Raw genomic sequence first — 23928 nt, 5'->3', positions numbered from 1 at the left:
CGACCAAGGGGTAGCTTGCTACTCAATGTAATAAAGTAATGACTTTTCAAATAAGTTACCTTACACGTTATGTTGGCTGACAATTTGTTAGCTACGCTGGCCTTACGAACCACATAGCATATCATTACAGCAGTATGTACCGGTATGTTAGCTAGCTACCTAACGTTAGTAGTTATACATCAAACTTGCCAGTATATTAACTATAGGCTATCTACCTACCCAACGTTTATTGATTTGATTATTCTCGTCATTCTTAGCTTAGCTAAATGGTATAGTTGTTGTGCTTTCTCAATGGACATTCGGGTGCTTTCGTAAATTCGCTCTGGCTATCTGTAGGCTGGAAAATAGATTGAGTCAAAATTCACCCACGGCTAAAAAACGGCTTAGGCTAATTTGGAACACTAGCGCGAGCCCATAGCAAATGAATGGAATCGAACATTCGCAGAGCCTGTTTTGACTTTGAGTGATGCTTAGAATTCCATAAAAAATGTATCCATTTTTATTTTACCACTACAGTCTGTTCGTCGGACGAAACTGGATAAAAACTACTTGTGTAGAAAGTTAACATCCGCACCTCGATGGTGTCGACTGTGCTTATGTCTGCGTATTGAAAACGTAGAGATTTTTTTTAACTTTGACTATTTCTGGTCTAGCGATCTATGACAAACGAGCTCGCTGCCCTAACTTACATAATTACAAAGAGGAGATTCTCCTGATTAAAATGGTGAATGTGTAACAGTTTTGCTTCCATCCCTCTCCTCGCCCCGAACCAGGGACCCTCTGCACATATAGACAACAGCCACCCTCGCAGAGCAAGGGAGACAACAACTTCAAGGTCTCAGAGTGAGTGATGTCACCGATTGAAACGCTATTAGCGTGCACCCCGCTAACTAGCTAGCCATTTTACACCGGTTAAACCCGACTTGAAAGAAATGAAAATATACACATTGCAAGATATTTGGTGAAATAGACAGACATGCCTATATTTTCCCCATAGAAAACAATGGGAAGACCGCATATAATATTTGCTGTTTACATTTTTTTGTTTACATTTTAACTATAAAACAACGTAAATAGGTCTCATTGCCAACAATTGCGAAGCAGGCATTGTGATAATCATATCAAATCAAATGTATTTATATAGCCCTTCGTACATCAGCTGACATCTCAAAGTGCTGTACAGAAACCCAGCCTAAAACCCCAAACAGCAAGCAATGCCGGTGTAGAAGCTAGGTGGCTAGGAAAAACTCCGTAGAAAGGCCAAAACCTAGAGAGGAACCAGGCTATGAGGGGTGGCCAGTCCTCTTCTGGCTGTGCCGGGTGGAGATTATAACAGAACGGCCAAGATGTTCAAATGTTCATAAATCACATACAACAAACTAACAGAAAAAGGTCAGGAACGTGACAGGCTGAGTGACCACCAATTTGCAATAGAAACCGGCAGACATAAAAAGACATGGCTACCCAAAGAGGATTGTGTATGTGGTCAATGCACGACAAGGGAGATAGAAACAGAGATGCACTTTCTCCTTTACTGTGATAAATATTCCTCACAAAAATATTCATTATTTACAGAAATTACTACATTTATTCAAAAATGTTACTTATTTAACTTCTTCTGGCTGCAAGCCAGAGGCCGGCCACAATATGACAACAGCCACTTCAAGTGCAGGGCGCGAAATTCAAAATATATTTTTTGGAAATATTTAACTTTCTGTAACGTCCTGACCAGAGTTCGTATGTGTTATGCTTGTTTAGTGTTGGTCAGGACGTGAGCTGGGTGGGAATTCTATGTTGTGTGTCTAGTTTGTCTGTTTCTATGTTGGGTTAAATGTGTTGCCTGATATGGTTCTCAATTAGAGGCAGGTGTTTGACGTTTCCTCTGATTGAGAACCATATTAATTAAGGTAGGCTGTTCTCACTGTTTGTTTGTGGGTGATTGTTCCTGTGTCAGTGTTGGTGCTACACGGGACAGTGACGGTTAGTGTGTTTTGTCAGTTTGTATAGTGTCTTGTTTTGTTAAAATTAAATTCATTATGTCTAATTACCACGCTGCACATTGGTCCTCTGATCCTTCTCACCTCTCCTCGTCCGAGGAGGAGGAAGAGCTAGACTGCCGTTACACTTTCACACATTAACAAGTCCAATACAGCAAATGAAAGGTACACATCTTGTGAATCCAGCCAACATGTCCGATTTTTTAAACTGTTTTACAGCGAAAACAGCACGTATATTTATGTTAACTCACCACCAAATACAAAAAAGGACAGACATTTTTCACAGCACAGGTAGCATGCACAAAGCCAACCTAACTAACCAAGAACCAACCAAACTAACCAACAAACAACTTCATCAGATGACAGTCATAACATGTTATTCAATAAATCTATGTTTTGTTCGAAAAATGTGCATATTTCAGGTATAAATCATAGTTTACATTGCAGCTACAATCAGAAATTGCACCGAAAGCAGCCAGAATAATTACAGACACCAACGTCAAATACCTAATTACTCATCATAAAACATTTCTAAAAAATACATAGTGTACAGCAAATGAAAGACAGGCATCTTGTGATTCCAGACAATATTTCCGATTTATTAAGTGTTTTACAGCGAAAACACAATATAGCGTTATATTAGCTTACCACAATAGCCAGAAAGACATGCCATTTCCCAGTAGCAAAAGGTTAGCGATCGTAACAAACAAGCAAAATATTTATAATTTTTGACTAACGTTGATATTCTTCATCAGATGACAGTCCTATAACATCAGGTTATACATACACTTATGTTTTGTTCGAAAATGTGCATATTTTGAGCTGAAAACAGTGGTTACACATTGTGCTAACTTAGCTACTTTTTCCACAACGTCTAAACAGCAACGATATTTTTCTGACACTTTTTATGATGCACATATTCTGACCAAATAGCTATTCATAAACATAACTAAAAATACATGTTGTATAGGAAATGATAGATCCATTTGTTCTTAATGAAATCACAGTGTTAGAATTCTAAAAAATAACTTCATTGCGACATCCAGCTTCGGTATAGCTAGAGTACCCCAAAGTTGGGCGCCGGCAACTAGTTCACATGCACGACAGATATATGAAATAGCATCATAAAATGTTTCTTACTTTTGCTGATCTTCCATCAGAATGTTGGACAAGGTGTCCTTTTTCAAGAACAATCGTTGTTTGGATTTAGAACGCCCATTTTCCCTCTTGAATTAGCAAGCGCACTAGCCAAGTGGCACGAATCGCTCCATCGTCAACAAACGGAAGAGAACGGAACACGGCAAAACTCCCGAAAAATGTTCAATAATCTGATTAAACTATATTGAAAAAACATTTTTTACGATGATATGGTCACATGTATCAAATAAAATCAAAGCCGGAGATAGTAGTCGCCTATAACGATAGCTAAACAGAAGGCAAATCCATGTCTCTATTCGCGCCTTCCTGAAAACAGGAAATGGAGGACACGTCATTCCATGAGCTGTAATTCGAGTCCAGATCAAGTTACACAGTCCATGTCTTCTCTCACTCCTTGTCGACATCTAGTGGAAGACGTATGAAGTGCATCTAAACTGATAAATAACAAGGGCTTTAATAGGCAGCCCCTGGAACAGAGCCTCAATTTCAGACTTTCCACTTCCTGTCAGGAAGTTTGCTGCAGAATGAGTTCTGTTTCACTCATAGATATAATTCAAACGGTTTTAGAAACTAGAGAGTGTTTTCTATCCAATAGTAATAATATTATGCATATTGTACGAGCAAGAATTGAGTACGAGGTCGTTTGAAATGGGCACCTTTTATCTGGCTACTCAATACTGCCCCTGCAGCCCCAAACAGGTTAACCCAGAGGAAAAACAAAAATACTCATTGCCGAAGGAGCAAGCCCAATTTATAGTACAATAGTTACACGTTTATCTGATGGGGGGGCACGTGTTTACATTTTTCAGTTTTACATAATAGTAAATAAGATTCTGGTAACAGAAGTTGTGATGTGTGTGTGTGGGTGTGTGTGTGAGTGAGTGAGTGAGTGAGTGAGGGAGTAAGTGAGTGCATGTGTGCTAAGTTGCAGAGAGTCAGTGAAGGTGGTCAGTCCACTTCAAAAGTCCATCAAACTGATTCTCTAAGCCTGTTGGTATCAGACCTGAAGAAATGTGGCACACGCTGGAGGGTCTTGCGGTCATGGACAGAGCCAGACCTGGATGCAACTGGTCAGGACGCTCTCGATGGTGCAGCGGTAATATTTGTAGACGTTGTTGGGAACCTCTTGCTTGGTGGTGTTGTTGGTCCATGACAAATAATTTGTGATGTGGACGCTGAGGAACTTAAAACTTGTCTCTCTCTACTGCAGTCCTGTTCAGACCTGAAGAAATGTGGCACACGCTGGAGGGTCTTGCGGTCATGGACAGAGCCAGACCTGGATGCAACTGGTCAGGACGCTCTCGATGGTGCAGCGGTAATATTTGTAGACGTTGTTGGGAACCTCTTGCTTGGTGGTGTTGTTGGTCCATGACAAATCATTTGTGATGTGGACGCTGAGGAACTTAAAACTTGTCTCTCTCTACTGCAGTCCTGTTGATGTGGATCAGGGCATGTTCTCTCCTCTTCTTCCTGAAGACATCAAGCAGCTCCTTTGTTTTGCTGACTTTGAGGGACAGGTTCCTGTCCTGGCACCACAATGCCAGGTCACTTACCTCCTCCCTATAGACTCATACATGCAAATCTTTGCCCAAAAGTTGACTTCATCCAATGTGAATACTTTGTGCTGCCCAGTTGTTTTAACCAGGTTAATGATGGTCTGATACAAAGTCATAAACGGCTGTAGACATAATGATAGGCCCAGTTTGTCTATTGGCATTGGCCACTGAACCCATTAAACCTCCTCTCCAAAAGCTTCTAATTCCTGCCCTGGCATCCCTCTCAAAGTCTGCTCAAATTAGTCATTCCGATTAAATAAAGGACATGCCAAGAGTCGGAACAGTGGGCGACCACCCAGATGGCGACAGCCCTACAGCCAGCATTGTATTGTCCAGGTGGGAAATTATGAGGCACAGCCTATCACTGAGTTCCAATTAAAATCTGCTGCGTTACTGAGGTATAAAGCTGCAGATTCTGCAGTAAATCTGGGCTGGTTTGGACTTTGGCCACCGCTATAATCAATGCTCTTAGGGGGGACATTGTGCAGGGTTGATTTAGCTCCTCTACAGATGGATGAAGAGATTATTCCCCTGTTCAATCTCTCTCTCTCTCACTCTCTCTCTCTCAAACTGACATGTCTGGATACCACCTGTTATGTTACCAGGCAGCCATTTTGGTTTCATTTGATTAACGTTTGGTATCATCATTCATGTAGATTCTGGCCATGGAATTTACATTTTATTCTTATCTGTAAGATCAAATGGACACAATAACAACCAATTCTGATTATGAAAAAAGTAAAAGACAGGAAGAGATATTAAGACCAAAAGCCTCTCAAAGTGGAACTCAAAGGTCTGCAATCTAATAAATGAATAATGTGTACTGTGTGATCTATTCTCTCTTTTCTAAACCTCTGCTGTGTGATAGCATAACAGCACACTGAGACACACACACACACACACACACACACACACACACACACACACACACACACACACACACACACACACACACACACACACACACACACACTAAGAGGAAAGATGCAGTCAGTCAATCTATCAAACACAGGTCTTCTTGAAGGAGAGGGCATATTATGGATCTAGTCCAGGTTAAGTGTCACCAATGAATTAAACTGTCACGCCCTGATCTGTTTCACCTGTCCCTGTGATTGTCTCCATCCCCTCCAGGTGTCGCTTATTTTCCCCAGTGTATTTATCCCTGTGTTTTCTGTTTCTCTGTGCTAGTTCGTCTTGGATGTTTTCCAAGTCAACCAGCAGTTTCCCGTTCTCCTGCTTTTTGCTATTCTCCATTTTCTAGTCCTCCCGGTTTTGAACCTTGCCTGTTTCTGTACCCGCCTGCCTGCCTGACCGTTCTGCCTGCCTTGACCACAAGCCTGTCTGCCACTCTGTACCTCCTGTACTCTGATCTGGTTTTGACCTTTTGCCTGTCCACCGACCATTCTCTTGCCTACTCCTTTTGGATAAATAAACATTGTAAGACTCCAACCATCTGCCTCCTGTGTCTGCATCTGGGTCTCGCCTTGTGTCATGATATAAACAGATAGCTGGCAACTTAACAAAGCTCACAAGGTGTTGTGTAAAACTATGGTGGCCCTAAGAGGCAAATCAGCTTTCGAAATGAAAACACTTTAAACCAAGCCTGCAATGATCATGCCAGTCCTATGAAATTTCCCAAAAAGACTACTAAATATTGTAAAGCCCTGAAACGTTTTATAAAAGACTGCAACGTTTCAAAGATGCCTTCAAGGTTTTATTAAAGGCTGCAGAATATTACAAAGTTTTAACATTTCATAAAAGGCTGCAAAATATTTCAAAGGCCTTTGCAGGCGTCTGAAACTTTGCAAGCAATTGACGTATTTTGCAGCCTTTTATGAAACTTGGCAGGTGTCTTTGAAACGTTGTAAATCTTAAAAAATATTCTGCAGTCTTTTATGAAACTTTGCAGGGCTTTTAAATATCTTGCAATCTTTTCAGTCCTGCAATTCCGCAGGACTGAAACATTGCAGGCTTGTTTGAAACTTTGCAGGCCAAAATATTCTCCATCCCATTGGAAACAACGTTGATTCAACCAGTGTGTTCCCAGTGGGATGCCACGAGGGTATGAGATCACCATTCCAGCCTGCGCTCACCATTCACATGAACAATAGATGTCTCTCATCTGTGCTGCACTCATACAGCTTTTGTAATGATTTGGAAAGGAAAGTACAAAAACTTACCATAGAGTGTTCCTCTAACCAGATTTCCATTCAACCTTTTTAAGCGAGTAAAGTACTTGTCGGATAAAAATTTTTTTTAGGACAGGCCTGCTGGAAACAGAATATTTTTCGGTAAACTATCCAGTTGTCGACCAAACAAAATACGTTATAAGATGGGATCTTTTTGTTTTGGTAAAATTAAATATGCAAGAAATGTTAGTGAAAATGCTTTAATGCGCAAAAATGTATGTAATAACCATCATATGGAAAACTTGGAGTCACGTGATGACACATTGTGTGGTCCTCACACTATGAATCTTTGGAAAAAGCATGTTGTTTATTAGGCTTCAGATGGTTTCAGTGGCGCCGGAGGAGATGGCGTTATTTGTAACTTATTTTGCACATAATGTTTCTGCCACCGTCTCCTATGATCGAAAAGAGCTTCTGGATATCAGGACATTGATTACTCACCTCGTACTGGACCTGAAGGATTTACTTCAGATACCAAACAAGGCCCAAATCCTTGTCATTCACATGAAGAAGAGAGAGATATCGGGGACGTAGGTCGGGGTTCCTTGTAAGGATTCGACGGCGAGTGGGTAATCCGCCTCTACCATTAGTTCTATTATCCAACGTGCAATCATTGGATAACAAACTGAATTAGCTCCGATCAAGACTATCCTACCAACGGGACATTAAAAACGGTAATATCTTATGTTTTACTGAGTTGTGGCTGAACAACGACATGGATAACATACAGCTGGCTGGGTTTTCCATGCATCGGCAAGATGCTGCCTCCGGTAAGACAAGGGGTGACGGTCTGTGTCTATTTGTCAAGAACAGCTGGTGCAAAAAATCTAATATTAACCCTTTGACACGTACGATCACATATTTGTGATTGGAACAGTAGCAACAGGACATATGACGCAACAAACGCTTCTAAACACCAATGTTGTCTGAACAGAATCTAAATATATATTTTTTCACTGATGGAAATTAAAAGTCTTAAACTTTATTCCTCAATTTTACCATTTATTGTAAAAGATGAATGCAAATTTCATCATCCAAGCATCACTAACCCTCACTAACTTTAAGCCTCAGCTGTCAGAGCAGCTTACCGATCACTGCACCTGTACACAGCCCATCTGTAAATAGCCCCCCCAACTACCTCATCCCCATATTGTTATTTATTTTTGTTCTTTTGCACCCCAGTATCTCTACTTGCACATCATCATCTGCACATCTAGCACTCCAGTGTTAATGCTAAATTGTAATTATTTTGCCACTATGGCCTATTTATTGCCTTAGCTCCCTAATCTTACTACATTTGCACACACTGTATATATATTTTTCTATTGTGTTATTGACTGTATGTTTGTTTATGTGTTACTTCGTTTTTGTGCCACACTGCTTGGCTTTATCTTGGCCAGGTCACAGTTGTAAATGAAAACCTGTTCTCAACTGGCCTAACTGGTTAAATAAAGGTGAAATAAAATAAATAAAAAATAAAAAACACTGAACATATCCACAGCCAAACATACACAGCGAAAACTCCCTAATCCAAGAATGCAATTCACAGTAATGCCGCAATCAAAACAACTGGGAACTTAGAAATCTCAGACTTCCAACTTCAGTCATTTCAAAACAACTGGGAACACTGGAAAAAATTTGCCCCGAATGGGAAAAACAGATTTGAACGGTCGTCCACCTCGGAATTCCAACTCTGGGCCTCTTTCAAGAGCTCAAACTTAAAGATCACAGATGTCATGATTTGACCTTGTATTTTTCAGAGTTCCCAGTTATTTTGAATGCGGCATAAGACACAAATAAACAAAGTCAAAGATGACTGCGCCCATTCCCCGGAAAATATCTACTTAGTTTGGCCACTTTTCATCAAAATCTGCATCTACTTTTTACAGTGTATACAAGAACTGGAGCACATGACTTGACAAGATGTTTACAATTTTTGAAAGCAAATAAAATGTTATCATCTCACAGATCGTCACCCAAATACAAGCCTACTGCCTAACCGTAGCGAGAACAGAATTGCCAGAAATGGTTTTCAGGTACATGGGGGGTGGAAATGAGGGAAGGTATCGTGGGGGGATATGATGAAGGAAATATTACTATGATGGGGGATTTATCAAAAAATGGGGGGCAAACACAGGAGAAGTTTATAAAAATAAAACCCCTGGAAATGGACTACTCTGCTCCATTTCTGAAATGAAATAGAAAAAGAAAAGTATGTCATCAAGCTTTGTTATTCCTTTTATTGTAATGCATTCTCGCAATAATGTTTTATCATTTGGACATTTGGACAAATGGTTGTTGCATAGGGAAAAGGCACTACAGAGGGTAGTCACTTTGGATAAAAGCTTCTGCTAAATGGAATATTTTGCTGGCTGGAGAACCAGGCATGTCCATGTGTAATGAGTCTCTCCCAGTCATGATATCAAAGCAAGGTGTGTATGTGTGGACAGATAGCTGTGAGAAGTCTCCTACAGCTGCCTCACTGTCTTTGGTGGTTCTTCCATTGTGTGCCTGTCAGCCAGGAGTTCCCAGGGGGGCCGGAGAAGCAGACAGGTGGTGCAGTGGCGCTCGAGCAGTGTTAATAGAATCTCCCATGTATCAGTGAGTTGGCAGACTCCATAATCATTCGCTTGGAGGATAAGATGGAGGGAACGGAGTGAAGGAGGGAGGCAGAGAGGGGGAGGAAGGGGGAGGGAGGGAGGAGGACTGCATGAGACTCATCTCTCCTTGTTTGCTTCCTTCTCTCCATCCCTCTTTCTTCACGATTCATTATTTGTCATCTGCTAACGCACTGCCGGACGGACAGTCATTTATTCGCCCCCAGGCCTCGGCTGATACCCCCGACACACACACACACACACACACACACACACACACACACACACACACACACACACACACACACACACACACACACACACACACACACACACACACACACACACACACACACACACACACACACACACACACACCACCTGAGATGGGCAGAGCAGTGCTGTGCCAGGACAGTGTGGTGATGTGTGATGAATGCACAGCCATGGCTCTGAATATCATCTATTAAACATTGTTTACGTCCCAAATGACCCCCTATTCCCTATGTAGTGCACTACCTTTGACCAGAGCCCTATTTGGGATACAGCCATTGTCACCCATGACATCAGCATTTCTTGTTAGTTTCCCCCCCCCCATACCTCCCTACCCTGCCTGTCTTACTCACTCCCTCCCTCCCTCACTCCCTCTCTCATTCTTTCTGGATATCACCCACATGCCCTTTCTTATCTCCCCTTCAGCCTCTTGTTCTCTCTCTCTGTAATCCTCCCTACTTTTCTTTAAAAGTCTCATTTGATGCCGTCGTTGTCCTGGCTCCACAGGTGTCAAAGTAGTCTCCATGCTAATGAGAAGTATGGACGTCCAATGGTACCCTACTTCCTATACTGTAAAGTGCACTACTCTTAATCAGGGCCCATAGGGCTGTGGTCTAAAGTGGTACACCACATAGGGAATAGGGCACCATTTGGGTCACACACAACTTTTAGCCTGTGAGTTAACAAGCCCCCTGTGAATAACTCTCAAAGTCCTCTGTCCACACATAATGCAATGTCCTTTCCCTCAGTCATGTTATGCACATTTGAAAATCATGTAACCATGAGTTTCCTTATTTAAATGTGTATTTCAATCTACATACTGTACAGTACAATCTGGAATAGTTAGCGTAATGTTGTGTTCAGTATTGTTTCAGGCGTTATTAGAAACAGCACAAGAAAATCGGAAGAAAATCTGGCAAACAAATAGTCATACTAATTGAATTTGATGACATAATCCCATTTAATTTTAGTTGTGAATTGAGGTAATAGCGTTGTCTTCCGACAGATGTCGTCATTCTAACATGACCGCGTTGCCATTAACTACTACACGTGAACTAACTGATGAAAGACGATGGCTATGGTAAATTAATCTACAACCTTTGAACTCCTAGCTCTCTGTGCAAGATTGAAGGTCATCCCTGACGGAACCTCCTGAGTCATAGTTCTAGGACCAATCAGCTGAGTGCTTTCTGTTCTATACACCAACCCCTTCACTCCCAAAGCAAATCACATGAAAAGCATTTTAAACCCATTATTCACAGTAATGGGATTGTTTAACACTGCTTTCGTTGGTTTGTTTAATTGTTTTCCACCCACCAGGCGGTGGTGGGAGGCATACATTCCTTTCCTAGCCTGTGTGTTAAATATTAAATGGCCAATGAAGCCAGCTGAACTTCTTTGTGGTCTGAACTTTCATAAGAACATTTTCAATTGAAGCCGTTCCGTCTTCTGTCTTTTATATGATTGCAGTTCCACAGAGAAACAGAAAAGGCTGATACAATTCATTTCCAGATGGTGTTGTGATAGGATACTAGCTTCCAGCCACAACATGAGCTAACAGAACAATGGTATAAAAGCATAGAATCAGATACAGGGTTCGCTGGGGTTCACGTACGCATGGACACACACCATTCCTTGTTGGTGTAAAGAGCATGAGTAGAAAGGTACCACTGCAGAAATCCCTTTACCAATTAAATTAACTGCTGTAAGACTGCAGAAATCCCTTTACCAATTAAATTAACTGCTGTAAGACTGCAGAAATCCCTTTACCAATTAAATTAACTGCTGTAAGACTGCAGAAATCCCTTTACCAATTAAATTAACTGCTGTAACACTGCAGTCATACCTTTACCAATTAAATGAACAGTTGAATGTAAAGTAGATGGCAGTGGTAGTTTCAAAACGCTGTGATGCTTGGCTCACCTTGCTGTCTATTATATCGAGTCAGGAGAAAACGGGACTGCTGCTGAAACAGACATGATATCAGATGGGAGGAACATTTTCTTAGCTGTTGTTTTGTTTTTTTATCTTTTGACGTTGACACGTGATGTTTTGTCAAATGCAACCCCATATGATTAACTTTCAGGCATATTTAAATGGGTTTTGTACTAAATTCCAAACAATAATATTTCCAGATGTATTACTACCCCTCTGGCATATCAGTATTTGAAGGTACTCTGTAAAAAGTGGGACGGCACATTTGTTAATCTGAAGTGCTTTGTCTGATCGGTATGATCCTAAAAAGGATGGCAATTTTGTTGGGGGTGGGGCCACAGAAAATCTGAACTCATCATGAGTGGCCGCAGTGGCTCGCGGGTCAGCGTATCCACAGTCATACCCACACACGCAGTCAGAGCCTTTTGGGGACCCTAAGCAAAATGTTATTTATTTAAACTAGCTAAGGCTAGCGAGTTAAAGCTAGACATGCAGATGTTGAAATGATAGTGTGTTTGGTTTGGAGATGATAATGCTAGCTAGGTGGTCGACAGTATTTTCAGCACAGAATCACCCCAGAAAAGGCATTTAGCTATAACATTTGATAAAGTAACATTACACAAACATGTGTTTCTCAGGGAGATACTGGTGGAGAGTCTGATCTGGAGGGAACCTCATGCTGAACAAGTTGTGGCTGTACCAACCCCAACACTGAAAGACTGGTAAGAAATGCTCTATTCATTTTCTGTCATGATTTGTGATTCATTAATTATTTGTTGGTAATCAATCAAAGTAAGAAATGCTGTATACTCTGTTATGCTTTGTGATACAATAATTATTTTGTTGCCTGTTCAGCACCTTGCCTGCCTATGTACAGTACAGTATTGATTCCTACCCAGTGTTAACTACCCACTAGAACGACTGAATGAAGTTAAATAAAGGTTAAATAAAAAATTCTAAATAAATAAAAATGAACATCCAGTGTGGTGCATATGCACAGGATACAGTGGGGTATATGGCATATGCACAGGATACAGTGGGGTATATGGCATATGCACAGGATACAGTGGGGTATATGGCATATGCACAGGATACAGTGGGGTATATGGCATATGCACAGGATACAGTGGGGTGTATGGCATATGCACAGGATACAGTGGGGTATATGGCATATGCACAGGATACAGTGGGGTATATGGCATATGCACAGGATACAGTGGGGTGTATGGCATATGCACAGGATACAGTGGGGTATATGGCATATGCACAGGATACAGTGGGGTGTATGGCATATGCACAGGATACAGTGGGGTATATGGCATGTGCACAGGATACAGTGGGGTATATGGCATGTGCCCAGGATACAGTGGGGTATATGGCATGTGCACAGGATACAGTGGGGTATATGGCATATGCACAGGATACAGTGGGGTATATGGCATGTGCACAGGATACAGTGGGGTATATGGCATGTGCACAGGATACAGTGGGGGTATATGGCATGTGCACAGGATACAGTGGGGTATATGGCATATGCACAGGATACAGTGGGGTGTATGGCATATGCACAGGATACAGTGGGGTGTATGGCATATGCACAGGATACAGTGGGGTGTATGGCATATGCACAGGATACAGTGGGGTGTATGGCATATGCACAGGATACAGTGGGGTGTATGGCATATGCACAGGATACAGTGGGGTATATGGCATATGCACAGGATACAGTGGGGTGTATGGCATATGCACAGGATACAGTGGGGTGTATGGCATATGCACAGGATACAGTGGGGTATATGGCATATGCACAGGATACAGTGGGGTGTATGGCATATGCACAGGATACAGTGGGGTGTATGGCATGTGCACAGGATACAGTGGGGTATATGGCATGTGCACAGGATACAGTGGGGTATATGGCATGTGCACAGGATACAGTGGGGTATATGGCATATGCACAGGATACAGTGGGGTATATGGCATGTGCACAGGATACAGTGGGGTATATGGCATATGCACAGGATACAGTGGGGTATATGGCATATGCACAGGATACAGTGGGGTGTATGGCATATGCACAGGATACAGTGGGGTGTATGGCATATGCACAGGATACAGTGGGGTGTATGGCATATGCACAGGATACAGTGGGGTGTATGGCATATGCACAGGATACAGTGGGGTGTATGGCATATGCACAGGATACAGTGGGGTATATGGCATATGCACAGGATACAGTGGGGTGTATGGCATATGCACAGGATACAGTGGGGTGTATGGCATATGCACAGGATACAGTGGGGTATATGGCATATGCACAGGATACAGTGGGGTGTATGGCATATGCACAGGATACAGTGGGGTGTATGGCATGTGCACAGGATACAGTGGGGTATATGGCATGTGCACAGGATACAGTGGGGTATATGGCATGTGCACAGGATACAGTGGGGTATATGGCATATGCACAGGATACAGTGGGGTGTATGGCATATGCACAGGATACAGTGGGGTATATGGCATATGCACAGGATACAGTGGGGTGTATGGCATATGCACAGGATACAGTGGGGTGTATGGCATATGCACAGGATACAGTGGGGTATATGGCATATGCACAGGATACAGTGGGGTATATGGCATGTGCACAGGATACAGTGGGGTGTATGGCATATGCACAGGATACAGTGGGGTATATGGCATATGCACAGGATACAGTGGGGTGTATGGCATATGCACAGGATACAGTGGGGTGTATTGCATATGTACAGGATACAGTGGGGTGTACATGACAACAGTGTACCGTGTACTATTGAAGTAACAATGTGTGTTATGTTCATACAGAATGGAAGACATTATTCTCATTACAAATATTTTCCCTTTTCCTGATGAGACTTGAGAAATGAATGTACAATTGCATTTAGTTAGAATCAATACCAAGAAAACTTGGTTTGGAAAGGCCATTGACACTTTCAATACATTTAATTGATATAATTAAATATAATTTTTCTTCTCCCATCAGCATCAACACTGCGGAGTAACTACACCATGGATGACTTGGACTACTGCTGGAGTAACTGAACCATGGATGACTTGGACTACTGCTGGAGTAACTGAACCATGGATGACTTGGACTACTGCTGGAGTAACCTAACCATGGATGACTTGGACTACTGCTGGAGTAACTGAACCATGGATGACTTGGACTACTACTGGAGTAACTGAACCATGGATGACTTGGACTACTACTGGAGTAACTGAACCATGGATGACTTGGACTACTACTGGAGTAACTGAACCATGGATGACTTGGACTACTACTGGAGGAACTGAACCATGGATGACTTGGACTACTACTGGAGGAACTGAACCATGAATGACTTGGACTACTACTGGAGTAACTGAATCATGGATGACTTGGACTACTGCTGGAGTAACTGAACCATGGATGACTTGGACTACTGCTGGAGTAACTGAACCATGGATGACTTGGACTACTGCTGGAGTAACTGAACCATGGATGACTTGGACTACTGCTGGAGTAACTGAACCATGGATGACTTGGACTACTACTGGAGTAACTGAACCATGGATGACTTGGACTACTACTGGAGTAACTGAACCATGGATGACTTGGACTACTGCTGGAGTAACTGAACCATGAATGACTTGGACTACTACTGGAGGAACTGAACCATGGATGACTTGGACTACTGCTGGAGGAACTGAACCATGGATGACTTGGACTACTACTGGAGTAACTGAACCATGGATGACTTGGACTACTGCTGGAGTAACTGAACCATGGATGACTTGGACTACTGCTGGAGTGACTAATAAGTCATATTGGCACAATGCTGATGGTGATGCATGTAGCTGAAGGGTTAGGATGTTCCTCATCAATGGCTGATGTTTCCTCCATCCAACAGGTCCAAGCTATCCTGTGCATTATAGGTTGACATTGGGAAAACATTAAACAAATTGTTATTTCAGTAGCATCTGGTCTTGAGCAGTCTTCTTCTCACTTCCATTTTTCTTTTGGGGTCGAGTTGATTCAGATCCAAGAACAGAGAATGATGCTTAATGGTTTCGTCTGCATGCTCTTTTTGTTTCTGGCGGCTGTAACGTTAGGTTGCAAGTGACTTTTACTTCTTCTCCACCTCCAGGGCAGCAGACTCCTTCGAGTAGGGGGGATTAGCGCAAAGACATATCTATCCCATAAGGCCAGCCCAAGGCGCCTCAGGGCTAATCCCCCTTGTTTTTGTTCAAAGTGAAAACACCACAAGAAGTGGTTTTACATTATAATATTGAGTTGCACCCCTTTTGGACCTCAGAACAGCATACAATTGTTGGGGCATGAACTCTAGAAAGTGTCGAAAGCATTCCACAGGGATGTTGGCCAATGTTGACCCCCATGCTTCCCACAGTTGTGTCAAGTTGGCTGGATGTCCTTTGGGTGGTGGACCAATCTTGATAGACACGGGAAACTGTTGGGAGTGAAAAACCGGTGCGCCTGGCATCTACTACCATACCCCATTCCGCCTGGTCTCATAGACTAGATGTAACATAGTAAACATACATTTTTTACTTTACCTTTATTTAACTAGGCAAGTCAGTTAAGAACCAATTCTTACTTTCAATGAAGGCCTACAGGAGAACAGTGGGTTAACTGCCTTGTTCAGGGGCAGAACAACACATTTTTACCTTGTCAGCTCAGTGATTCGATCCAGCAACCTTTCGGTTACTGGCCCAACGCTCTAACCAGTAGGCTACATGCCGCCCCAGGACACTCAAATTAGCATGATATGTTAAGTTTGGTATGGTTACATAAGACAGATGGTTACTTAAGGCAAAGACGAAGGTAGGGTGGGTGGGTGTATAACACGAACATCTAGCAACTAAATGGTTGCGAGGTCGAAGCTCATCACGAACAACTTTAGTATTTTAGCATCTTTTCATCTATTTACTACTTTTTAGCTACTTTGCAACTAGTTAGCATGTTAGCTAACCCTTCCCTTAACCTTAACCCTTTTAGCCAACCCTTTCCCTAACCTTAACGCTTTAACCTAACTCCTAAACTTAACCCTAACCCTTAACCCTAACCCCTAGCCTAGCTAACGTTAGTCACCTAGCTTGAATTTGTAACTTAACATACCTTTTGCAAATTTGTAGCATATTGTACATTCTGGAAATGTGTAACATAAAATATGTATTGCAATTCATAACATATAATACGAAATGGGCAGTGGAGACCAATGGGAGGAGCTATATAGGAGGACGGGCTCATTGTAATGGCTGGTATGGAATTAGTGGAACATAACAAACACATCAAACATATTGAAACCACATGTTTGACACTGTTCAATTTATTCCATTTCAGCCATAACAATGAGCCCATCCTCCTATAGATCCTCCCACCAGTCTCCACTGGAAATGGGTGATGGACATCCTCAAATTAATACATACCATACGAAACGTAACATATCATGTTAAATGATGTGTCTCAGATTTACATACAGAAAAATACAAAATGCTCTGAGACCAGGTTGCGTTCAAAGACACTTTTGTCTTGCACATTCACCCTGGCACACATCCACAAAAATCAATTTCTCAATTGTCTCAAGGCTGAAAAATGATTCCCTTAATTAACCTGTCTCATCCTCTTCATCTACACTAACTGAAGTAGATTTAACAGGTGACATCAATAAGGGATCATAGCTTTCACCTGGATTCACCTGGTCAATTTATGTCATGGAAAGAGCAGGTGTTCCTAATGATTTGTCCACTCAGTGTATGTGTCTTTGTTTATGTATACTAAATCGATCGAAGATAAAGTGAAGAGAGAAAAGAGGATTGTGTGCCATAAATGATTGAATCGTCAGTTTTTGTAATGAGATAAAAAAAACTCTTTATGCAGACCAAACAGAAGACCACCAACCACAACTGTTTCTGCATTCACACACACACACACACACACACACACACACACACACACACACACACACACACACACACACACACACACACACACACACACACACACACACACACACACACACACACACACACACGTTATCTTGCTCTCGCTATCTCTCTTTCTCCCTCTCTTTTTTTTCTCTCCTTCTTTCTCACTTCCTCTCTCTGATACTGATTCATGACTAGGTCTCAGGATAAGTTGATTACAGCAGCTGTCTGACTGCTTGCCGTCCATCTGCTCCTCCAGACTCTAAATTCTATATTGCAACTCCTCCAAGAAAATTGTCTGGCTGGGCTGGCTGCTGCCCCCTCTACCATACCACCACCATCACCAAAACCAACATCACCACGACCAGTAATTTATTTAGAATTCAAGGCACAGCATGGATTCCAGCATGGATTCCACAGCATTCTGCAGTGATACGCCATACAATCTGGTTTGCGCTTAGTGGGACTATCATTTGTTTTTCAACAGGACAATGACCCAACACACCTCCAGGGCTATTTGACCAGGAAGGAGAGTGATGGATTTGTGCATCAGATGACCTGGCCTCCACAATCACACGATCTCAACCCAATTGAGATGGTTTGGGATGAGTTGGACCACAGAGTGAAGGAAAAGCAGCCAACAAGTGCTCAGCATATGTGGGAACTCCTTCAAGACTGTTGGAAAATCATTCCAGGAGAAGCTGGTTGAGAGAATGCCAAGCGTGTGCAAAGCTGTCATCAAGGCAAAGGGAGGCTACACTGAAGAATCTAAAATCTAAAATATATTTTGATTTGTTTAACACTTTTTTGGTAACTACATGATTCCATATGTGTTATTTAATAGTTTTGATGTCTTCACTATTATTATACAATGTAGAAAATAGTAGAAATAAAGAAAGACCCTTGAATTAGTAGGTGTGTCCAAACTTTTGACTGGTACTTTAAGTACAAAACACAAAATCTCACAGTAACTTTTCACCAAACCTAATCAATGTTTCATCTAGAAATACCTTTCATATAATTCAATAATTGCCTTTCAGAATGCAATGGTCACAATACTTTTCATATGATTCTCTTCTCATTTGACCATCACTTAATCCAACTGTGCTTAATGGTTAACCAGTTAACTGTTTGGTAAATCTATAGATTTTAAACTGTCTTGTCTAATACACAGTATATGGATTTAAATAAATAAAATGGGTGTTTGTGAAGTATAATCTAGAAGAAAAAAGAAACGCACACCTATGTAGGCGAGGTGCTGGCTAGCGGAGTAGAAAACTAGAAAATAAAGGAGAGCCGCACACTCTAGGAGCTCAGATGCAAAAATATTTAATTACCAACGTTTCGACAGGCAAGCTGTCTTCATCAGGGTACCCTGATGAAGACAGCTTGCCTGTCGAAACGTTGGTAATTAAATATTTTTGCATCTGAGCTCCTAGAGTGTGCGGCTCTCCTTTATTTTCTTGTTTGTGAAGTATAAACATCTAAATTACATTATGATACATGATAACCATATATAATGACTACTCCATATTGCTAAATGATTTCACACAGTGGTAACCACAATTGGTCACCATATAAAAGGGGGGTGTGAGCTGAACACTTGCAATTTCTTTCAGGATAGAAAGCAAAGGAGAGGAAGAAATCAAAGAGCTTGTGGATAAGGGGCTCATCAGACAGGTGGGCATGGGCCCCATAAAAGAGGTCAAAGAGGTGGGCTCGGGCCCCATAAAAGAGGTCAAAGAGGTGGGCTTGGGCCCCGTAAAAGAGTTCAAAGAGGTGGGCATGGGCCCTGTCAAAGAGATGGACATCAGAGAGGGAGGCAGGCGGCAGGGAACTGTTGTGTCTAATGAAGTCCGGGCCGTCATTGTTGACCATGTAGTAAACAGAGGTCTTACCATGGCAGAGGCTGACAGATTATTTCTAGCTCCAAGAGTGCAGTAATATCTAACAATTTCACAACAATATACACAATACACACACATTTAAAGTAAAGGGATGGAATCAAGAATATATACTATTTGGACAAGCAATGTCAGAGCGGCATAGACGAAGATACAGTAGAATAGAATAGAATACAGTATACACATATGAGATGAGTAATGCAAAATATGTAAACATTATTAAAGTGACTGGTGTTCAATAATTTTAGTGCCAGTGATTTCAAGTCTATGTCTATAGGGCAGCAGCCTCTAAGGTGCATGTGATGGCTATTTATCAGTCTGATGGCCTTGAAATAAAAGCTGTTTTCAGCCTCTCGGTCCCAGCTTTGATGAACCTATACTGACCTCACCTTCTTAATGATAGCGGGGTGAACATGCAGTGGCTCGGGTGGTTGTTATCCTTGATGATCTTTTTGGCCTTCCTGTGACATCGGGTGGTGTAGGTGTCCTGGAGGGCAGGTAGTTTGCCGCCGGTGATGCGTTGGGCAGCCTGCACCACCCTCTGGAGAGCCCTGCGGTTGCGGCGGTGCAGTTGACATACCAGGCGGTGATGCAGCCCAACGGGATACTCTTAATTGTGCATCTGTAAACGTATGTGAGGGTTTTAGGTGGCAAGCAAAAAAATGTCAGCCTCCTGAGGTTGAAAACGAGCTGTTGCGCCTTCTTCACCACACTGTCTGTGTGGGTGGACCATTTCAGTTTGTCAGTCATGTGTACGCCAAGGAACTTTAAGCTTTTCACCTTCTCCATTGCCGTCCCATCGATGTAAATAGGTAGGTGCTCCCTCTGTTGTCTACTGAAGTCCACGATCAGCTTCTTTGTTTTGTTGATGTTGAGTGAGAAGTTATTTTCCTGGCACCTCACTCCCAGGACCTTCAACTCCTCTCTGTAGGCTGTCTCGTCACTGTTGTTAATCAGGCCTACTACCTTTGTGTCGTCTGCAAACGTAATGATTGAGTTGGAGGCCCATCAGGAAGTCCAGGACCCAGTTGCACAGGGTGGGGTTCAGACCCAGGTCCCAGAGCTTATTGATGAGCTTGGAGGGAACTATGGTGTTAAATGCTGAGCTATAGTCAATAAACAGCAATCTTACATAGGTATTCCTCTTGTCCAGTTGGGATAGGGCAGTGTGCAGTACGATGGGGATTGCATCATCTGTGGATCTATTGGGGCGGAAAGCAAGTTGAAGTGGGTCTAGGGCAGGGGTGTCAAACATACGGCCCGCGGGCCGGAACCGGCCCCCAAGGAGGTTCGATCAGGCCCGCAGGATAATTTGAAAGTGGAAAAAATGCATAAAAGACATGGAATTAATATTTTTAATTCGCTGCAATTCATGGAATATCCGCTAAGGGGCGCACTCTTTCCATCAGAGTAGAAGACAAGCCGCATCACTGAGACAGACTGAAAACAGCAGACGGTATCAATGCGCCATCTGCTGCTTGTTACGACGTTGTTAATACCTTGGTCTCTACCTCTCCGCTACACCCTCATTAGCCAAAATGTCGTTATCCAAACGGAGAAAAGTAGATAAGGAGTGTAGAATTTTCAAAGAAAAATGGACCACGTCCTATTTATTTACAGAGATGCACGGAAAACCTTCGTGCTTGGTGTGTTTGCAACAAGTTTCGGTATTGAAGGAATATAATATTCGACGCCACTACGAGACTCATCACAGCGAAAAATATGACGGCTTGCAAGGACAACTGAGAAGAGATAAGATTAACGAATTGCTGGCGGGTCTGAGGAAACAGCAGTCAACTTTCATCCAGAGCCGAGAAGTCAGTGAAGCAGCGGTAAAAGCCAGCTACCTAATTGCTAGCGAAATAGCATTAGCATCGAAGCCGTATTCCGACGGTGACTTTGTTAAACGATGCATGATGAAGGCGGCTGAACTTGTATGTCCCGAGAAGCGACAAGCTTTTGCCAATATTAGCCTGACGAGGAATACTATAGCAGAGAGGATTTCGGAACTATCGGCAGATTTAGACAGTCAATTGAAACAGAGAGTCAAGTCATTTATTGCATTTTCCGTGGCAATTGACGAGAGCACTGACATCACAGACGTGGCCCAACTGGCCATATTTATTCGAGGAGTTGATGAGACATTGACTGTTACTGAAGAGTTTCTTGAGTTGGTGCCAATGATGGACACCACAACAGCCGAGGACATTTTCGGCTCTGCCGTTGCTGCATTGGACAGAGTTGGAGTGGACTGGTCCCGCGCTGTCAGCCTGGCTACAGACGGCGCGCCATCCATGGTCGGAAAGAAAGCAGGTGTCGCGACAAAGTTCAAAGACAAAGTACAAGCCCTTAATGGAGGAGATCGTTTCTGGACATTTCACTGTATTTTGCACCAGGAGGCATTGTGTTGCAAGTCGCTGAAAATGGACCACGTCATGGAGGTGGTTGTTCGCACTGTAAATTTCATCCGGTCCAGAGGTCTGAACCATCGTCAGTTTGACAAACTTCTCAGCGACAGCAACATTACCCACAGCCTGCCATACCACACTGAAGTGAGATGGTTAAGCCGAGGCGCTGTGCTGAGGCATTTCTTTGATCTACGAGAGGAAATCGGACAGTTCATGGAGAAAAAAGGAAAACCGGTGTTGGAATTACAATCTCAGGAATGGCTACGGGACCTTGCATTCTTGGTTGATATTACTGAACACTTGAACAATCTGAACAAAATGTTGCAAGGCCGCAAAAAAGTTGTCACACAGTTTTCTGACAACATACATGCATTTAAGTTGAAGCTGACTTTGTGGGAGATGCAACTGGCAAATGGCAACCCTGCTCATTTCCCCTGTCTGAGAGATGTGTGTGTGACCAGACCTGATGCGGACATGAAACGGTACAAAATTGCAGGACTACTGCGGGAGTTTGAGAAACGTTTTCAGGTATTTGGTGAACTTGAGACAGAATTTTCAGTTTTTCGCTCACCTTTCACAGTTAAAGCTTCTGATCTGCCGGTCGAAATTCAGCTAGAGATAATTGATTTGCAGTGTGATGCAGATTTGAAGGGCAAATTTGCCTCTGTAGGTCTGGACAGATTTTATCAGTATCTACTACCAGGGTACACCAAATTAACAGCCCTGGCTGCTAAAATTTTGTGCATGTTTGGGACAACCTACCTTTGTGAACAAATTTTCTCAGTGATGAATATCAATAAAACAAAAATGCGTTCAAGGCTCACAAACAAGCACTTAAATGACATTCTGAAAGTGACAGCTAGTCAGGACATGACACCTGGTGTTGATGCACTTGTACAGGCCAAAAGATGCCAAGTTTCAGGAACAAATACAAGTCCAGACTAGACTAACACCTTTAAAATGCTGCCTTAGATACTGTTTGCATTGAAAGAATACAGCTCTGTGAAGATGAATCCTTACTGTGGTGATTTAAAAAATGTGCACTTTAATGTTAGTCAGCAGCTTCAAAACAAAAGTTGTGTGATGGAATTCTACTGTTCATACAACTCCATAAATTTTCAGTATGTATTGTATGTGTATGTATGTTTCATGTATTAAGTTTACAGATTTACAGGACAGGCGAACACTTTCTTCATTACACATTTAAAATCACTCTCCTTAGTTTGTAAGGTGTACGCAGGGATTACATTTAGATTTTATATGCGTATGTGTAAGTGGTTTAAAAATTCCTTTCTTTAAAAGTCTCATTTAATCTTAAAGTGCATTACTATATTTTTCAGTACCAATTAAAGTTTTGTGCCTTTGTACAATCACTGGGATCAGTTGCAATGCATATTTGTGAATGATAAAAGTAAATTGCACATTTGTCTAAGGAAATATGAGGTGTTTCATGAAATGTTTTGTAAAAGGATAGTTCATTAAATTTCAATATTTTCCTAATGTTCTTGTGCTTCTTTACACCAAAACAAAGGAAAGACATGATATTTTGGTTATTTATAGCAGAGTATGGTATAATTTTAATGGTCCGGCCCACTTGACATCTCCCTAGGCCGTATGTGGCCCACGATGCGAAATGAGTTTGACACCCCTGGTCTAGGGTGTCAGGTAAGGTAGAGGTGATATGATCCTTGACTAGTCTTTCAAAGCTAATTTATGATGACAAAAGTGAGGGCTACGAGGCGATAAACATTTAGTCCAGTTACCTTTGCTTTCTTGTGTACAGGAACAATGGTGAACATCTTGAAGCATGTGGGGACAGCAGACTGGGATAGGGAGAGATGGAATATGTCTGTAAACACTCCAATCTGAAAAGATCAACTGTCAATACGATTATGAGAACATTTCGCCAAGAAAACCGGTAAGTTTTCAAGATATGCACTATGCTTTACC

The 23928-nt window shown here is 42.1% G+C and overlaps 1 long non-coding RNA gene across 2 annotated transcripts in view; it reads left to right on the top strand.

Moving 5' to 3' along the window:
- Positions 1–17773, top strand: part of LOC129862383 (uncharacterized) — a 48482-nt gene extending 30709 nt beyond the window's left edge. For both annotated transcript variants that reach the window (XR_008760759.1, XR_008760760.1), the window contains exons 2-3: positions 12341–12424; positions 14725–17773. This is a non-coding gene — a long non-coding RNA (uncharacterized LOC129862383). The remainder of the gene's footprint in view (positions 1–12340; positions 12425–14724) is intronic.
- Positions 17774–23928: the final 6155 nt, after the last annotated feature.

This window comes from Salvelinus fontinalis, chromosome 1 (genome assembly GCF_029448725.1).
Source record: "Salvelinus fontinalis isolate EN_2023a chromosome 1, ASM2944872v1, whole genome shotgun sequence".
Taxonomy (NCBI): Eukaryota; Metazoa; Chordata; class Actinopteri; order Salmoniformes; family Salmonidae; genus Salvelinus; species Salvelinus fontinalis.
The sequence above is the reverse complement of the archived record's forward strand: the minus strand, read 5'-3'. Positions and strand labels throughout refer to the sequence as shown.